We start from the raw sequence: 20,632 nt of genomic DNA on the forward strand, positions 1-20,632 counted from the left end.
CAGATAATCACAATGGTGTGATCACTCACCTAGAGCCAGACATCCTGGAATGTGAAGTCAAGTGGGCCTTAGGAAGCATCACTACGAACAAAGCTAGTGGAAGGAATGGAATTCCAGTAGAGCTATTTCAAATCCTGAAAGATGATGCTGTGAAAGTGCTGTACTCAATATGCCAGCAAATTTGGAAAACTCAGCAGTGGCCACAGGACTGGAAAAGGTCACTTTTCATTCCAATCCCAAAGAAAGCTCAAACTACCACACAATTGCACACATCTCACATGCTAGTGAAGTAATGTTGAAAATTCTCCAGGCCAGGCTTCAGCAATACATGAACCGAGAACTTCCAGGTGTTCTAGCTGATTTTAGAAAAGTCAGAGGAACCAGAGATCAAATTGCCAACATCTGCTGGATCATCGAGAAAGCAAGAGAGTTCCAGAAAAAACATCTATTTCTGCTTTATTGATTATACCAAAGCGTTTGACTATGTGGATCACAATAAACTGTGAGAAATTCTGAAAGAGATGAGAATACCAGACCACCTGACCTGCCTCTTGAGAAACCTGTATGCAGGTCAGGAAGCAACAGTTAGAACTGGACGTGGAACAACAGACTGATTCCAAATAGGAAAAGGAGTACGTCAAGGCTGTATATTGTCACCCTGCTTATTTAACTTATATGCAGAGTACACCATGAGAAAAGCTGGGCTGGAAGAAGCACAAACTGGAATCAAGATTGCCAGATGAAATACCAATAACTTCAGATATGCAGATGACTCCACCCATATGGCAGAAAGTGAAGAGGAACTACAAAACCTCTTGATGAAAGTAAAAGAGGAGAGTGAAAAAGTTCGTTCAGACTTAATATTCAGAAAACTAAGATCATGGTATCTGGTCCCATCACTTCATGGGAAATAGATGGGGAAATAGTGGAAACTGTGTCAGACTTTAATTTTGGGGGCTCCAATATCACATCAGATGGTGATTGCAGCCATGAAATTAAAAGACGCTTACTCCTTGGAAGGAAAGTTATGATCAACCTAGATAGCATATTAAAAAGCAGATACATTACTTTGCCAACAAAGTTCCATCTGGTCGAGGCTATGGTTTTTCCAGTGTTCATGTATGGATGTGAGAGTTGGACTGTGCAGAAACCTGGGCACCAAAAAATTGATGCTTTTGAACTATGGTGTTGGAGAAGACTCTTGAGAGTCCCTTGCAATTCAAGGAGATCCAACCAGTCCATCCTAAAGGAGATCAGTCTTGGGTATTCATTGGAAGGACTGATGCTGAAGCTGAAACTGCTGTACTTTGGCCACCTCATGCGAAGAGTTGATTCATTGGAAAATACCCTGATGCTGGCACCAATTGGGGGCAGGAAGAGAAGAGGATGACAGAGAATGAAATGGTTGGATGACATCACCGACTCGATGGACATGAGTTTGAGTAATCTCCGGGAGTTGGTGATGGACAGGGAGGCCTGGCGTGGTGTGCTGCGATTCATGGGGTCACAGAGAGTTGGACACGACTGAGGACTGAACTGAACTGAACTGATCTGAACTGATGATCCCATTGCCATTTACTTTATTGTTTTGGATTATGTTTATACACCCTTTCTGTGTTTCCTGTCTAGATTATATCCTTTAGCATTTGTTGGAGATTTGGTTTGCTGGTGCTAAATTCTCTCAGCCTTTGCTTGTCTATAAAGCGTTTGACTTCTCCTTCATATTTGAATGAGATCCTTGCTGGGTACAGTAATCTGGGCTTTAGGTTACTTTATTTCATCACTTTAAGTATGTCCTGCCATTCCCTTCTGGCCTGAAGAGTTTCTATTGAAAGATCAGCTGTTATCCTTATGGCAATCCCCTTGTGTGTTATTTGTTGTTTCTGCCTTGCTGCTTTTAATATTTGTTCTTTTTGTTTGATCTTTGTTAATTTGATTAATATGTGTCTTTGGGTGTTTCACCTTGGGTTTATCTTGTGTGGGACTCTCTGGGTTTCTTGGCCTTGGGTGATTATTTCCTTCCCCATTTTAGGGGAGTTTTCAACTATTATCTCCTCAAGTATTTTCTCAAGGTCTTTCTTTTTGTCCTCTTCTTCTGGGACTCCTTTGATTCGAATGTTGGGGCATTTAACATTGTCCCAGAGGTCTCTGAGGTTGTCCTCATTTCTTTTAATTTTTTTTCTCTTTTCTTCTCTGTTTCATTTATTTCTACTCTTCTATCTTCTACCTCACTTATCCTGTCTTCAGCCTTGTTTATTCTGCTCTTGTTTCCCTCCAGAGTGTTTTTGATCTCATTAATTGCATTATTCATTATATATTGACTCTCTTTTTACTTCTTCTAGGTTTTTGTTAAACCTTTCTTGCATCTTCTCGATCCTCATCTCCAGGCTATTTACCTGTAACTCCAATTTGTTTTCAAGATTTTGTATCATTTTCACTATCATTATTCAGAATTCTTTATCAGGTAGATTCCCTATCTCTTCCTCTTTGGTTTGGTGGGCATTTATCCTGTTCCTTTACCTGCTGGGTATTTCTCTGCGTTTTCATCTTGTTTATATTGCTGTGTTTGGTGTGGCCTTTCTGTATTTTAGCAGTTGGTGGTTCCTCTTTATTGTGGAGGTTTCTCGCTGCAGGTGGGGTTGGATCAGTGGCTTGTTAAGGTTTTCTGGTTAGGGAAGCTGTGTCAGTATTCTGGTGGGGGGAGCTGGGTTTCTTTTCTCTGAAGTGCAATGAAGTGTCCAGTAATGAGTTTTGAGATGTCACTGGGTTTGGTGTGACTTTGGTCAGCCTGTATATTGAAACTCAGGGTTATGTTCCTATGTTGCTTGATAATTTGCGTAGTATGTCTTGCTCCAGAGCTTGTTGGCCCTTGGGTAGTGCTTGGTTTCAGTGTAGGTATGCAGGCGTTTGATGAGCTCCTATCATTTAATGTTCCCTGAATTCAAGAGTTCTCTGGTGTTCTCAGGACTTGGACTTAAGTCTCACTGGCCTGATTTATCTCTCCCCCTTTTGACTCTCCTTTTTCTTCACCAGGTGGCCAGTGATCTCACTCCCAAGTAAAAATGGGTACTGAAGATTGGATTCTTAAAGGTACAAAGTTGATTAAAAAAATGACAAAAATCAAAGATTAAAAATCTTGAGTAGAAGTTAGATTCCCAAAAATACAATATTAAAAAAAAAAGAAAACAAAAAAACAAATAAAAAAAAAGCAAAGTCACAGTTTGCTTTAAAAAATAGGGTCTTTCTTTTTTTTTTGCAAGGTAATAGTAGGTTATTAAAATTAAAATTATAAGAGTAATGGGGACTTAAAAATAAAAAAATTAAAAATTAAAAAAGATAAAATTTTTTTTTATTTTTTTAAAGTTAAAAACTGATAATAGTAAAGATATATCTAAGACTTTCTCAGGAGCTGTTATGGACAGTGTGGGGTCGGTTCATCTTCAGATAGTTCCTTGGTCTGGCTTGTACTTCTCAAGGTCTATAGGCCCCTTCCTATGCAGTCGATGCTAACTACAGGGTTTTAATCTATTGCACCTGTCACTTCCAAAACAGTTCCCTCTGTTTATCTTAGCTTCTGTTTGCTTGTCTCTTCAGTGTCTAATTTCCACCCTGCCACAAGGGGGGCGGTGGTGGTTACTTTTTTTTTTTTTCTTTTTTTAAGTTCGCTTGTTCAGTCATGCTTTGGGGAGGGAGGAACACTGCGAACAAATATCACTGGCATGTGCTCACAGTGTTTCAGCCACACTGGGTTTTCCCCCACTCACGGCGTGTGTGCTTTCTCAGTCTACACTGCTCAGACTCTAGGTTGCTCTGCCGGGAACTGTCTGATGCGGGCCCTGGTTTATATGCACTTCCCAGTCTAAGCCGCTCAGGTTCAGGTTCTTGGGTACTCCACAGAGGCACAGACTTGGTTGGGCCTGCGTTTTGTGCCCATCCCAAGTCCGAGCAGCTCAGGTGACCAGGTGCTTGGCATGTGTAGTCGCCCCCATTTGAAGGCTGTGGCTTATCCCCTCCCGCATCCCAGCCGCTCGGTTTTCTGGGTGTACAACAGGCACGCCTTCTTAGGTGTGCCGTGTGTCTATTCTGGGGGGCTGGTCTCTGGCTGAGACCCTCCCAGCAGATGTTGATTGTCCAGAACCCCAAGAAGTCATGGTTAGCAAAGAAGTCTGCTTGCAGTTTGGTATAGGGTGCCTCTTTGGAGTGATTGCCCCCTCTGGCTCTGACTGCCCTCACCTGCCCGTCTCCCACAGGGGATGGGCTGGTCCGCATCCAGCTAGCTCTGCTCAGTCCTTTGTTCTGTGAGAGTGCCTGACGGTGTCTTAGGTTAGGGCTTTTTGCCTTGGATACCTATCCCACAGTCTGTGTTGCTATCCCAAGCTAGTTCCCTCAGATTGCCCTCAGGGTATTCAGGCTGGGTCCTAACCCTGAGCAATGCAGCCCGCTCCTCCCTGTCCCTCCCCACTTGCTAGTGGGGGATGCGAGCATCTGGGCTGCTGCTCTGCTGGGAGTTGCTGTTGGACATGTAATCTGTGAGTTTTAATTATTTATTTATTTTTCCTCCCGGTTATTTTGCCCTCTGAGATTCCAAGGCTTGCCACAGACCCGCCGGAGAGAATGTTTCCTGGTGTTTGGAAACTTACTTCTTTTTAAGACTCCCTTCCCAGGACAGACCTCTGTCCCTACCTCTTTTGTCTCTCTTTTTATCTTTTGTCCTACCTCCTTTCGAAGACAATGGGCTGCATTTCTGGGTGCCTGATGTCCTCTGCCAGCATTCAGAAATTGTTCTGTGGAATATGCTCGGCATTCAAATGTTCCTTTGATGAATTTGTGGGAGAGAAAGTGGTCTCCCCGTCCTATTCCTCCGCCATCTTAGCCCATCTCCCTACTTGTTGTTTCTATGTCACATATCTTTTTTCTTCCTCTTTTCCTCCTTTACTGCTTTCTTTTGAATTAAGTGAATATTTCCTAATATATCATTTTAATTTCTTTAATGATGTTTATATTTTTTAATTATTTCCCTAGTGGTTGCACTAGAGCTTACCATGTACATACTGATCAGAATCAGCTTCAGCTTTATGTTATTAATATCTCCATTACAGTGTGATATAGAAATACACACACACACACACACACACACACACACACACACATATTCCCCATTCTCCTTCTTTTATGGTATTATTATTATATATATTACATGTATCAATGTTTCAAATTCAATAATACATTGCAACAATTATTACTTTATATAATTTTATGTCTTTTAAGAAATTGAAAGAAGAACAGAGAACAAGGATATATTTTTATCTGTCTTATATTAATACTCTTATTTGCTATTTTTGGTTCCCTTCACTTATTCTTGTGTTTGAGTTGTCATATAGCTTCATTTAGTTAGCAAAATGTACCTTTTTCTTCACACCCAACCTTCTTTGTGCTGCAATTGGCAAATATGTTACATTTTGTTATGTTATAGGCCCCCCAAATACAATATATACATACTATTTTACACAGCTGTTTCTTAAATCAGTAAAGAAAAGAGACATTATGTTAATTTATATTATCTTTTATAATTACAAAGTTTCCTTTACCAGTGCTTTTCATTTTTTGTTTGTGAATTTCAACTACTATCTGGGATCACTCATTTTTAGCCTAAACAATTTGATTCAGTAATTTTTGAAAAGCTGATTATTAGCAAAAAATTATCAGCTTTTTGTTTATCTGGGAGTGTCTTTATTTTGCCTTCAGTTTCAGAGGGTAGTTTTGCCTGGGTAGATTTCTTGATTGACCAGTTTTTTATTTCCCTTTTCTACTTTGAATGTGTTATGCCACTGCATTTTGGCTTCTATTGTTTCTGCTGGGAAATCAGCTGCTAATCTTACTGAGATTCTCTACATATTTGGGAAACTCAACAACTCAAGTAGGATAAACATAAAGATACCCACAAATAGACACGCCATAGTAAAAATGCTGAAAGTAAGAACCAAGAAGATAATCTTAAGAGCAGTAAGAGAAAACTGTATTTTGTAATGAACTCTTCTTTTACATATGGATATCTATCTTTGACATCATGTTCAAAGGACCCTCAGTTAAACTCATCAAATTCATTCTTAAATTTAGGTATTATATTTTGCAGTTTTAACATTTTCTTATGACTCTTTTGTGAATTTCAAATATCTGAAGAAATTCTTTATCTTTTATCTATTTTATTTACCTATTACTTGTTTTGAACTTAACGATTATAATCATTTTAGGCTTCTTGTCAATTAACCCTAATATTTAGACCATCTTTGGGCATATCTTTAATGCCTATTCTCTCCACTTTTCATCAAGTGGTCCTTGTTTTAGCTCAACACAATTCTTTTTCAGTGAATGTCAGATATGGTATAACAATTTTGCTAAGTCAAATTAGGATTATCTTCCTTCAGAAAAGCTTCAGTCTTCACTCTATTAGGTAGACAGTAGGTAGATAGCATCGTGGGTGATGACCTTATTCCAATCAAGAACTGTGCTAAGTTACCTCTGGGTTGCACTTCTCCTGGTAAGGCTCAATATTTATTTGGTTTGCTGTAGGACTTTCAAGGTGTTCAACTCAGCCCTGGTGTAATTTGTGTGGCCAGTCTTCTAGTGGATCTTTAACTAATTTTTGATTAATGTTAGTGTCATAACTTAAGTACTCTAATTTTCAGGGTCTCATAGGGATTTGTCTCCTACTCCAAATATTCCTAGTATCTACCAATTATATGAGAGGATACAAGCCACACGTTTGAGGTATCTCCACCTCCACCAAAAGCTCTGCTGGTTCTATGACCCACAGCAGCAGCCCACACTACTGACAATACTGGATTACCAAGTCCCTACCCATACCTAGAACAGGTAAATTCTACCGAGGTAGAAGTGGCTACAAAATTTTGCTCACCTCTTTAAGGTAATATTATCTCTGTATTGTTATCTTCTCTATTTCCTGTTGTCTCAATAGTTCTCTATTACATTCAAATAGGATATTTTGTTTTATCCAGCTTTTCTGGTCATTCTAGATAGAAGTACTAGATTCTATCATCTGTTGTATGCAGTTATGAACATGACCCAGTATCTGCTCCATTCTTTTCTCTGTATCTTTTCTTCACTGCTAACCTTTGCTCCCTAATATACTCTACTCTCTCCTAACTATGGCTTGCAGTTACCTTATAATGGGCTTCCCTGGTGGCTCAGACACTAAAGAAGCTGACTGCAATACAGGAGACCCAAATTCAACCCTTGGGTTAGAACGATCCCCTGGAGAAGGGAATGGCAACCCACTCCATTATTCTTGCCAAGAAAATTCCATGGACAGAGGAGCCTGATGGGCTACAACCCATGGGGTTGCAAAGAGTTGGACACGACTGAATGACTAGCACAGCTAGCCTGTAATAACACTTCATGATTCTTCCAGTATTTCTTCATCATGATCTTTCAGCTTTTGTGCCTGCTGTTAACTGATTTCTTTTCTTGGAACATCCTAATTCAAATTTCTGTGAGAGAACTTAATTGGCTTATGTCAACGTTTGACGTCAGATTACACCTATAATTGGGTAACCTATGTATAGTTTTTTTTTTTTCCCCCTTAGTTAGGTGGTTACCTTGGTTCAGTTAGTAATGGCTAAGTTGGGGAGGGGGCACATCAAGTGACCCAAAGCATGGCTACCTAAGGATGGCCCTAATAGGGCTTTGGAAGGGCATCTTCCCTTAGAAAACACTGTACATATGTGAAAGATATCACAGTTGACACATCTAGGACAGAGCCCTAGCTTGCCAAGTCATTCTAGATACCAATATCCAGAGAAAAGGAAACACCATAATTTTCCTTTTGAAGTATCCTGATAGCAAGACTACAGGGCAGCTGCCATGTCAACAAGAGGATCTAGTTGCAGGGGTGTTAACAACGCTGTGTAGGCTGGGCTAGATGTGGGAGAAAGGCTAGAGACTAAGCTGTCTTCCGTTGCTCTTGACTGTCAGATTACTGGTCTTGTCAAATACTAATGCTCAGTCACCAGACTTGTGTGGGTGAGGAAAGAAGATAAACATGATTAATTTATTCATTCAACAAACACATATTAAGCACCTACTGTGTTCCAAGAACTGTTCAGGTGCTGGGAAACAACAGTGAATAAAGCAGATCAAATTTTTCTATACTTATAGAATTTATATTCCATTATAAACTTTAAAAGTACATATGGAGAATGAGAACAGTAACAATTATTGAGCACTTATTATGTATTTGTTATCATAAATATGTACACATATTAATTCATTTAAGTCTCTCATTGGGTAGCTACTAGTATTACCATCATAATTATTATTCCAATTTTATAGTTGAAAAAAAGCAGTAAGCAGCAGGATTAGAATTGGCACTCAGATGTGGTGGCTACAGATGCTCTTCCTTAAGCACAAGGCTCAACTGGCTGAATAATAAACTAGAAAAGCCTGTATCTAGAAGTTCCCCAACTCTTGTCTATGATGGAGAGGTAAATAATATGTATTTATTTTTTCAGTCATTATTTGCCAAATGTTTATAAGCCCCATTTCATTTGGCTCCTACAACCCCAAGGAATGTACTATAATTCTAATTGTATAAAACTAGAAATGAAGGCTTAATGTCTGGCCCAAGATCACGCAGCTAGTAAGGAACAGAATTTAGATTTGAGCTGAAATCCTATTATTCAAAAGCCAACCTTCCTCTTTTCACTAAACAGTGCTACCTTCTATAGCTGTCATTTTACCTGAGAGACACTGGAAATTAAAACTTTCTAAACTGAATTGAAGCATGTATTGGAATTGGTTGAGTTTATCAAGAGGACAGGTGGGAAAAGGATATGTGCTAATTATTCTGAAAACAAAAAGGATGCGATGTGTTGTAGAGTGGTTTCACATCATGAATATACACAGATGTGCTTAAGCCATATTTATAGGCCAACAAAAGGAGGATCTTTTGGTCTGTTTCTCTATGTCCACAGGATGTAGGTAGGGGGGGCACAAAGTATTCTGAATCACACTGACTGCTCTCAGCCACAAGTTCCCTTTCATTTCCTTCCTACAGGCCCTAGGGACTCGGCTTGCTTTTCTCTCCTCTAAACTGCCCCTACTATTCTGTTCCTCAAGACCCCACTCTCCACAGAGTTGGGATTAAAGTGAGCTTTCCCCTCCTTTGCTGCTCTCCCTTAGAAAAACCCTTTGTGGTTGTAGAATTTTACAGTAATTCATCTCAAGTGTGTGTGTGTGTGTGTGTGTGTGTGTGCGCGCGCGCGTGTGTGTGGTTGGGAAATAGAGGCTCAGAATTGGAGGACATCCTGAGGTGAGGAAAGAAAGAACACTGCAAGGAAATCAGAAGGGAAATGTAAAGAGGGCCACAGCTTCAAGAATCTAATTACCTTATTTTAACTGGGAGCTCTGCTTTACTCTCCTTGACCCCTTTGCAATACTCATGGGTGCTTCTTTGCATTCAAGCCCTTTTATTTTTAAAAAAGTGTCTCTGAGGGCTAGTTCACCACCCCATCCCTTCCATCTTCCAAAATTTAGGTTAATGTCAACCTCTTTCTCCATGAAAAAAGGAGAATGGATGAAAGAGAACCAGTATTTATTAAGATTATATCATGTGCTCAGTCATTTGATTCTATTAGAGGAAATTAAAGCTCAAAGAATTAAACTTTCCTAATATCCTATAGCTAGTAAGTGATATAGTCAGGATTTTGATCCAGGACTTTCTTACTCTAAAGTCTCGACTGTCTTCCTAGAGTGCCACAAGTCCTCTCATGTGCTCAAGTCTCAGCATTTAGACCTCCAAATACATACAGAATAGAAGGAAGATTGTCAACTAGATGATAGAAATAGCCACCTTACAAAAATTTCTCACACCTTGTGTGAGATGTGAGTGATCTCACTGGTCTTATTGGCAGAGTGAGGAGACAAACTTCTGGTCCCTATATGTGTTGTTTTTGCTGTTGTTCAGTCACTAAGTTGTGCCTGAATCTTTGTGACCCCATAGGCTGCAACACACCAGGTTCCTCTATCCTCCACTATCTCCTGGAGTTTGTTCAAATTCATGTCTATTGCATCAAGGATGCTATCTAATCATCTCATCCTCTGATACTTCTACTTTTGTTTTCAATCACTCCCAGCATTAGGGTCTTTTCGAATGAGTCAGGTCTTTGCGTCAGGTAGCCAAAGTACTGGAGCTTCAGCATCAGTCTTTCAAATGAATATTCAGGATTGATTTTCTTTAGGATTGACTGGTTTGATCTCCTTGCTGTCCGAGGGACTCTCAGGAGTCTTCTCCAGCACCACAATTTGAAAGCATCAGTTCTTTGGCACTCAGCCTCTTTATGGTCCAACTCTCACATCCATACATGACTACTAGAAAAATCATGTTGCTGTTCAGTCACTTAGTCATGTCTGACTCTTTGTGGCCCCGTGAACTGCAGCACGCCAGGAGCCCCTGTCCTTCACCATCTCCCGGAGCTTACTCAAACTTATGTTCATTGAAATGATGACGCCATCCAACCGTCTCATTTTCTGTCATCCTCTTCTCCTCCTGCCCTCAATCTTTCCCAGTATCAGGGTCCTTTTTAATGAGTTGGCTCTTTACATCAGGTGGCCAAAGTATTGGAGTTTCAGCTTCAGCATCAGTCCTTCCAATGTATATTCAGGATGATTTCCTTTAGGATTGACTGGTTACATCTCCTTGCAGTCCAAGGGACTCTCAAGAGTCTTCTCCAACACCACAGTTCAAAAGCAATAATGCTTTGGTGTTCAGCCTTCTTTATGGTCCAAATCTCATATGCATACATGACTACTAGAAAAACCATAGCTTTGCCTATATGGACCTTTGTTGGCAAAGTAATATCTCTGCTTTTAATGAGCTGTTCTAGGTTTCTCATAGCTTTTCTTCCAAGGAGCAAGTGTCTTTTAATGTCATGGCTGCAGTTGCCATCGGCAGTGATTTTGGAGCCCAAGAAAATAAAGTCTGTCACTCTTCCCATTGTTTCCCCCATCTATTTGCTGTGAAGTGATGAGACAAGATGCCATGATCTTCATTTTTTGAAAGCTGAGTTTTAAGCCAGTTTTTTCACTCTCCTCTTTCACCTTCATCAAGTGGCTCTTTAGCTCCCCTTTGCTTTCTGCCATAAAAGTGGTGTCATCTGCATTTCTGAGTTTGTTGATATTTCTGTAAGCAATCTGTATTCCAACCGATGCTTCATCCATCCTGGCACTTAGCATGATGTACTCTGCATATACTTTAAATAAGCAAGGTGGCAATATACAGCCTTGACATACTCCAAATTGGGAACAATTTGGAACCAGTCTGTTGTTGCATGTCCAGTTCTAACTGTTGCTTCTTGACCTGCATATAAGTTTCACAGGAGGCAGATAAGGTGTCTGGTATTCCCATCTCTTCAGAATTTTCCAGCTTGTTGTGATCCACACAGTCAAAGGCTTTGGCATAGTCAGTGAAGCAGAAGTAGATATTTTTCTGGAATTCTCTTGTTTTTTCTATGATCCAACAGATGTTGGCATTTGATCTCTGGTTCCACTGCCTTTACTAAATCCAGCTTGAACACCTGTACGATCTCAGTTCTCATACTTTTGGAGCTTTGCCTGGGGAATTTTGATCATACTTTGCTAGGGTGTGAGATGAGTGCAATTGTGCGACAGTTTGAACATTCTTTGGGATTGCCTTTCTTTGCGATTGGAATGAAAATTGACTTATTCCAGTCCTGTGGCCACTGCTGAGTTTTCCAAATTTCCTGGCATATTGAGTGCAGCACTTTAACAGCATCATCATTTAAGATTTGAAATAGCTCAACTGGGATTCCATCACCTCCGTTAGCTTCGTTATTAGTGATGCTTCCTAAGGTCCACTTGACTTCACATTCTGAAATGTCTGGTTATAGATGAGTGATCAGAACATCGCGATTATCTGGGTCATTAGGATCTTTTTAAAAAACATCTTCTATGTATTCTTGCCACCTCTTCTTAATATTTTCTGCTTCTGTTAGGTCCATATGGATCTGTCCTTTATTGTGCCCATCTTTTTTTTTTTTTTTTTTTGCTTGTTTTTTCTGTTTTTGCTTTTTTTATTATTATTATTTTTTCATTTATTTTTGTTAGTTGGAGGCTAATTACTTTACAATATTGTAGTGGTTTTTTGCCATACATTGGCATGAATCAGCCACGGATTTACATCTTTACGTGAAATGTTCCCTGGGAATGTCTAATTTTCTTTAAGAAATCTCTAGTCTTGAAGAGATCTAATTTTCTTGAAGAGATCTCTAGATCTCCCATTCTATTGTTGTCCCCTATTTCTTTGCATTGTTCACTTAGGAAGTCTTTCTTTTCTTTTCTTTTTTTAAGGAAGGCTTTCTTATCTCTCCTTGCTATTCTTTGGAACTCTGTGTTCAGATGGGTGTATCTTTCCTTTTCTCCCTTGCCTTTTGCCAAATCATAACTTTGACTATATGGACTTTTGTCAGCAAAGTGATATCTCTGCTTTTTAATATGCTGTCTAGGTTTGTCATAGCTTTCTCTCCAGGAGCAAGCATCTTTTAATGGCTGCAGTCACCATCCACAGAGATTTTGGAGCTCAAGAAAATAAAATCTATTGCTGCTTTCAGTTTTTCCCCTTCAGGGCTATTGTCTTTAGAACTCAGCATTCACAAACCTGATTGGTGGAGAGTAGGTGGATGCAGTGCATTGAGTCAGAATCTGTTAAAAACCAGCCTCCTGGGGATAGAACAAGTATTGTTGGACCCAGTCGTAGCTATTAGGCATAGAGGTGCTGTCAAGTGGTTACAGGAAGGAAGACTGAAATACATATCAATGATGCTTGTTCAACTTTGCTTTTCCATTATATTTATATTTTTATATGAGTAAACTGAGGCTCAGAGTAGTTAAATCACTTGCTCATAGGCATACAACTTGTTAATGGCATAGCCAGATTTTTAACTCAGCTCTTTCTGACTCTAAGGGTATACAGACACTGCTATACTGTACCAGGGAATGTGAGGTAGGAAAGATTCAGAAGTCTAAGTCAGTTCTACAGATCATTGGTCACTTTATAAGTGGACCAGGCCCCAGGCAAACTTATCTAAAGTTAAACCCTTATAACACAATTCATCTGAAAAGTAAAAGGAAATGAATCTGACAAGAAGTATGGTTTCTTAACTTGCAGAAATTGATCGCCAGTGGTGAAAAGGTCCAGAGCAGGTGCTGGAGTCATCAAAATATGGAACAAAGTAAAAAGTAATGGAGAGGAGGCACTACTAGGAATTGAGTTATTCCTTAGAACCAAATTAAGGTGATTCTTTGCTTTATGACCTTGTAGGGATATATGATGTGTAGGTAGGATGGCTCAGATTAAAGGGCTCAGAGAAGAAAAGACATATTCCCATCCTACCCTTCACTCTCACTCCATTCTTCTGGAGATCATATTTGGGGTATCACTAAATTTGCTTAGTAGGAAGTTTTAACATTTTTATGGGAGTTACTGAGTTGGGAATTGGCAGTTCTCTCTCCTACCCATATCCATGGAACTGGAGATTGGTGCAGACCATGATGCTCAAGGAAATTAAATCCTTCCACAACATGATCCAGAGTCTGACATTATGTTTATGGGGCTGTGTGTGGCAATGTGGAGTAAAAGTCAAGCCCTTGTTGGGTTAAGCAAAGGAGAAAGTGATGGAAGATGGGATGAATTAGTTGGATATCTAGATCTGAGAACTACATGTTTGAGGACTTCTGAAAATTTTTTTGCTATTGTTCAGTCACTAAGTCATGCCTGACAGTTTGTGACCTCATAGACTGTAGCACACCAAGCTCTTCTGTTCTCCACTATCTCCTGGAGTTTGCTCAAATTCATGTCCATTGAGTCAGTGATGCTATCTAACCATCTTATCCTCTGCCCTCCTTTGTCCTTTTGTTTTCAACCTTTCCCAACATTAAGGTATTTTCCAACAATTCAGCTCTTTGCATCACATGGCTTAAGTATTGGAGCTTCAACCTCAGCAATAGGAGATCTTCCTGACCCAGGGATTGAACTCACATCTCCTGTTTGGCAGGCAAATTCTTTACTTAACACTGAACCACTTGGGAAGCCCTTTGAAAACTTTACACAACACTAAATAGTGAGTCTCCATGGTTGCCTTGAGAAAGAATTTTGGTTAAAGGAGAATAGCCAACTATCCTAGGTAAACTTTTCAGTGGAAAAGTAGATGAGTTCAAGATTATGTCTGTAGGAGGTGTAGCAGATATTAATTTCCATGCAGCTAGCTGTCAATTTCTGCATGGTGAGCTCTGGACATGTAGAACAAGAAGTGGTGAGGATGAGTGTAAGTGAAGAGAAATCACAAACACTAGGATATATATTGAGAAGTAAATAAATTTTTAGAAGAGAATGGTGCTGGCACAAGCAAATGGGAGTCTAATGCAGGAGCTAAAATGAATTAGGATAAGATGTCCACCACCATCAGGATGGCATCATGACCTTTGTGTGTGCTGAGTTTCTTCAGTCATGTCCGACTCTTTGTGACCCCATGGACTGTAGCCTGCCAGACTCCTCTCTCCATGGAATTCTCCATGCAAGAATACTAGGGTGGGTTTTCATTTCCTTCTCCAAGGGATCTTCCCAACCCAAGGATCAAACCTGTGTCTCTTATGTTTTCTGCATCCACAGGCAGGTTCTTTACCACTAACACCACCTGGGAAGTCCATCATGACTTTAGGCAGGTTGTAAATTCATATTTAAGTTAGTCTCAAGGCTTTCAAAAGTTTGAGTTTCAAGGGCCAGAGTAATAAACTTTTGAGTTTGTCAGATGTTGCCAGTGCTAAGTGAATGAGACTCCAATAGTCTCCTTTGAACTATAGTTAGGGCTTTGAAGGAGTGGGCTAGACATTTTAATCTCCCAACTTTGTTAATAAAGCAGAACAATGAGATTCAACTAAATTAAATTTTATAGAAATGTAAATGACAACACTTAAATTCAAATAATCAGTTGCTCAAGGACCAGGATGTGTAAGAGACCTGGTTTAGTAGTAGCAGATGTGAAAGACTTTGAGCTTTCTTTGACTATAGTTATAGTTTCTTTAACTTATAAGCTCATTGACTGTTCTGTGGGAAAGTTTGTCAAAAGGTCACTGCCAACCTAACCTGCATTAGTAGAAAAATAAAATCTAGAGCCAAGGAGAAGATGGTTCTGTGCCCTGTGCCCTGCTAAGACCAAAGTAGAATATATGTTAAATTCTAGGCTGTCCGAATTTCCCAATTAATTTGTGTTTTCTTTTGAGGTAACAGGGATGCCAAAACAAAGGCAAAGGCAGAATAAAAATTTGTGTGGGAAAACCAAAGTCCAGAAAGCCAGGAGTGTTCTCAAACTGAAAGTATACATGAGAGGCAAAGTTTGGAACTGGGAAACCAGGACTAGTATGATGTAATTATGCACAAAGGAGGCGGGAACAATGCCCATCAATATTTTTTATTGATCGACTGAGACTTAGCAACTGGGTTATTTGACCTAATTAATTTCTAAACTACAATAGTCACTAAGTTGTACTAATTTAGGGAACAGATTGAAAAAGTTAAGTTGAATAGGCAGAAATACATTGTAAGTGTAAAAGCAGAAGCCAGAGGCCATGTACATGCCAAGTCTCTTCAGTTGTGTCCGACTCTGTGAACCTATGGACTATAGCCTGCCAGGCTCCTCTGTCCATGGGGTTCTCCAGGTAAGAATACTGGAGTGGGTTGTCATGCCCTCCTCCAGGGGATCTTCCCTACCCAGGGATCAAACCCACGGCTCCTGCCGCTCCTGCATTGCAGGCAGATTCTTTGCTGCTGAGCCACCAGGGAAGCACAGAGCCCAAAGAGAAAAAAGGAAGAGGCTAATGTAGGCACCCATGACTGGCTTTGGGAAATATCCTAGGAGCTCCAGGTCTAGCTGGAGGTTAGTATTTGGGGACTATGTAGGAGCCTGGTGCCCACCATTGTGCAAAAATATCCCAGTCTCAGGGGGGAGCTTGGGAAACTGGGTAGGAAAGATCAGTGGGCCCAGAAGTTAGGAATCTGGAAAAGTCTGCCTTTATGCAGGGATAATAAAGTCAGTTGTGAAGTTAACCCAGTGCTCCTTTCTATACCTCCAAAAGGTGGATATTTGTAAACCCAATACAGACTGTGTGTATGCTTAGTTGCTCAGTCGTGTCCAATTCTTTGTGACCCCCATGAACTGTAGCCTGCTAGGCTCCTCTGTCCATGCAATTTTCCAGGCAAGAATACTGAAACAGGTTGCCATTTCTTACTCCAGGGGATCTTCTAAACCCAGGGATTGAACCCACATCTCTTTTGTCTCCTGTTTTGGCAGATGGATTCTTTACCATCGCACTTCCTGGGAACCCATCCAACACAAACTATGAGTGAGTTTCTCAAATGAGTGAGGAGTATCCTGAGCTTATTATTCTGGAAAGCAGATACTCCAGGAGGCTGGGATCTTAAACGCAGGACCTTCTGCATATATTTTTTGGAATCCTGGGACAATTAGGAGCCTATTTGAGAGCATTTGGGGCTCAAAATAAGAATTTTGGGACTTTATTCCTCTGACCATTTGCATGAAATCAGAAAGTTAAGAGGAAGTAAATGCATCTGCCAAGGGCTTGTCCTGAGTGCTCTGGCTCATTCAGTTGCAAGGGAGATGAAAGTGTGTGTTTTGCATGTATTTCAAGAAGAGGGCTTGAGTAGAACAGGGACCACAATAACAGAGAGATAATCACAATGATGACAATAAAGATATATGCACACTTGAGGCTAATTTTGAGGAGACTACATAGAGATGCATATGACCTTTGTATGTATAGCAACAACTCCCACTAGTGAATATGACAATCGATGTCATAGGCTTCTTTCATTGTTATTAGTATTGCCTCCTCTTAGAGGAAGAGAGGGAGCAGAGGGGTAAGACAAGGGTGGAAGAAACTTTTCCTCTACATATGTACTCTTGTCACTATTCAATGCTTAAGCATACCAGTGTTCAGAGAGATTATATAAGTTTCTAAGAACAGTTTGTAGGCATAGTTAGTTGTCAAACATAGGTCTGTGTTATTCTAGACCAGTCTTTAATGCAATGCTATATTTCTTTTAATGGGTCTGAGGGTGTCAGATAAAAAAGGCAAGTGCTGAGAAATCCAGTGGACAGCCAAGATTTGCAGTTAGATCAGTAAGGGGAGGGGAAGAGATTATTAGACCAGAAAACAGTCTAAGAGGTACTAAGGGGGTTGCCTATGTTATTTTTAAGTTTTGTTGCAAGACAACAAGGTAGTTGTTAGCTAGGATAACTAGCTCTTCTGATGTGCCTAGGATTTATCTGTTTTTAGTGCTAAAATTCCTATGTCCAAGAAACCCCTCGGCCTCAGGCAAACTTAGACTGTCATTTTGTTAGCTCGCTTTACAAATGAAGACCATGAGTCTTTTTTTTTTTTTTTTTTTTTTACCTTAAGAAAATCAATAGCTTTATTTTTCCCCAATATACATTTAGAAAACTGGTCTAAGAGGTTTCATGAGATAGACCAGACGACTATATACAAACTCAGGAATTCCAGATCAGCAAGACAAAGTGCACAGACGACACACTCTTCCCCAGGGCCCTGAAGCCTAGGACCGTCCCAGCAGAGGTGAGGCAAGCTCCTGGATGGCTTTTGAGTTCAACTGAGGAATCGTGCTGATCTTCAGGAGTTTGCTGCTTGCATACTTGTTCTTGATGGTGGTGAACTTGGTCATGTTCTCATTGACATGCACGACGTTTTTGGCCATATGCCGTATGACCTCCGGCACCTCTCTCTGTGTAGCCGGTGTAATACTGCTGCTTTAAGTTCCATTTTCCTTGGCCTAGAACCTTCTGGGACAGGCAGAAAGCGGCTGCTGCCACCTTGCAAGGGTGATAGTACACCATGTCATAGTCAACGAGAGTCAGCTCCATCAAGTATTTGGCTAAAATGTGCTGTTCAACATCGACCTCCCCAGCTTTCGATACCCGCCTTAAGAAATGTAGTGGTACGGTCGACCCAGCTCAAATTTCAGTTCCTTCAAAACCAGAGTTTCCATTTCTCGAATTTGAGAACTGGTATAAGCATTGTCAGTGATGTAAACAAAGTCTTCGATGTTTGGAGAAAACATTTCCTCATACTTGGAAGCCAAGAGCAGTGCCATAATGCCAACCAGCTGAAGCTTCTTACGAGAGACTGGCTGAACCTGTAAATATCGGTCCATGATTGCAACACACATGTACAGCATTTCCTGCAGCAGCCTGAACTTGGAGTGCACTTGCACCAGCCAGTCCACCAGGGTGGCACGCATGCGGCTGTTTATATCTCTCCCATCTAGGAAATGTGTTTATGGACTGCAACACCTCAAGCTGCCTTAGATACTGGTAGATATCCTTCACATAGTCGCTGCAGAGCTGAGAGTTCTCCCAGTCCTCAGTATCAATATCCTCAATTTTGCAGAGCAAGGCATGAGAAAAAGCTTGGCAGAGGTTCTCTTCCTTCATGGAGATGTCCTGAGGTGTGGGAGAAGGACCTTTTGGAGCCAACACATCCATATGCACTGGTTTCACAGAAGCAGTCGGTTTCCAGTGCTTGTTGACATTTGTTGTTTTGGTGGGTGGAACAGGTACTTTAGTGTTCTGCGCTTTCTTAGCTACTTGTATGACTCAGGTTGTAACCCGATTTCCAATTTCTTCTAAAAATGCCCGCCTGATAGTCACATGACTTTTAGGTTTAGAATTAACTCCTGTGTCATTATTCTCTAAATCGGTGGACACCGTCAGGTGTCGGAGCAGCGCCATGAGGAAACGGACAGGCAAGATTGGCAGCCCTGCCCAAGGAAGGACGTGGACTGGACACAGAGCACTAGCTCCCGCCGCGCCATTAGGACTGTGCTCTGACCCGCAAGCTGGGAATCTTCCGACCATGAGTCTTATAAAGGTGAATAACTCATTCAGTGCCCTGAAATTAGCAAGAAACATAGAAAAGGCAAGAAACATAGAAATGACAACAAACATAGAAATGACAACAAACTCCAACAGCCAAATCTTTCAGTTTCACAATGCTATATCTATGCTGTCTCTCCAGCAGCTCAAGAGGGCTGAGGTGGTCTGGTAGTTCGGAAGGCTTTAGCTTTGATATCATCTATTCATTTAGTAAACATTCATTAAATGTCAATCATTATGAAAAGTGCTGGGAATGGCTTCAGGGCACAGACAAACTGAAAAATGGGTTCAGTGGAGAGTATAATGACTATATGAACCAGGCACTCTAGCAACACAGAGCCAAAGTCTGTATTCTTCCTGGAGGGATCAGAAAAAGGCTTCTCAGAGGAAGTGATATTTGAAGTGAGTCTTGAATGATAACTAGGAACTTATCACGAAGGCAATTTTGTCTAAGCAAAGACAAAAAAAGAGCATGGACATTTCTGGGATTTTAACAAAATTGAGAGCAGGATGGGAAAGGGAGTGATAAGAAATTGGAGATGTAGAAAAGAATAATTTATCCACCCTACACATATTTATAGAATATTTATTGTGTTCCATACACTATTGTGAGTACTAGGAATAGAGTAGTGAGCAAGACTACTCACTAGGCATTAGTGAGTCCGTAGGCAAAGTCCATAGGCAAATAGTCCATTAGGCAAAGTCCTAATGTTATGGAGCTTACTGTCTAGTATAAGAAGACAAGCAATCAACAAACAAGAAAATACCAGATAGTTATAAGTGCTGTGCAAAAAACAAAATAAGGTAGTATGATAGACTCACTGGGTGGATCTTGATTTGAGTGGTCCATGAAGGCCCCTCTAAGAAGATGGCATTTAAGTTGAGATCTAAATGATGAGAAGAAACTAGGCATGAGACATTAGGAAAGAAGAGCATTTGGGGCAGTGGAAATTGCTTCAGGAATATCCTAAGATGGGAATGAACTTGATATGTTTGAAGAACAGAAATCAGAGGTGAAGGTTTAGCAGGGGATAGGAGCATATTATTTAGAGTCTAATATGTCATTTTCTTTGAATGAGATAGTATCTCATTGGAGATCCTGAGCAGATGAACACCATGGTTTAATTTGGATTTATAAAGGACTACTATTGCTGTCCCAGGTCGCTTAGTGGGTAAAGATTCTGCCTGCTAATGCAGGAGATATAGGTTCAATCCTTGGGTCAGGAAGATTCCCTGGAGGAAGGCATGGCAACTTATTCCAGTACTCTTGCCTAGAGAATCCCATGGACAATGGAGCTTGATGGGCTACAGTCGATAAGGTCAGAAAGAGTTGAACATGACTGAAGCGACTGAGCGTGCATGCACACATGGCTGTCACGTGGAGAGTAGGCTGTAGGGAAGCAAGAGTGAAGCAGTTAGAAGGTTATTGTAACAGGGATTCTCTAAATGACAGAGGTTATGGTGGATCAGCCAAGTGTGATAGCTATAAATGTAGTGAAAATGTAGAGTAAAGTGTACAGATTCAAGATGTGTTTTAGAGGTCCATGTAGACAGAAGTTGCTAATGGACAAAGAATAAAGGAAAGAGAGAAAGCAAGGATGACCATAAGGCTTTGGCCTAAGCAACTGGGTGGT

The 20,632-nt window shown here is 40.5% G+C and overlaps 1 protein-coding gene and 1 pseudogene across 2 annotated transcripts in view; one reads left to right on the forward strand and one right to left on the reverse strand.

Moving 5' to 3' along the window:
• Positions 1–20,632, forward strand: part of OPHN1 (oligophrenin 1) — a 750,938-nt gene that overhangs the window by 686,549 nt on the left and 43,757 nt on the right. The window lies entirely within an intron of this gene.
• Positions 17,497–18,988, reverse strand: LOC133052154 (G2/mitotic-specific cyclin-B2-like; annotated as a pseudogene).

Source organism: Dama dama, chromosome X (assembly GCF_033118175.1).
Source record: "Dama dama isolate Ldn47 chromosome X, ASM3311817v1, whole genome shotgun sequence".
NCBI classification, from domain to species: Eukaryota; Metazoa; Chordata; class Mammalia; order Artiodactyla; family Cervidae; genus Dama; species Dama dama.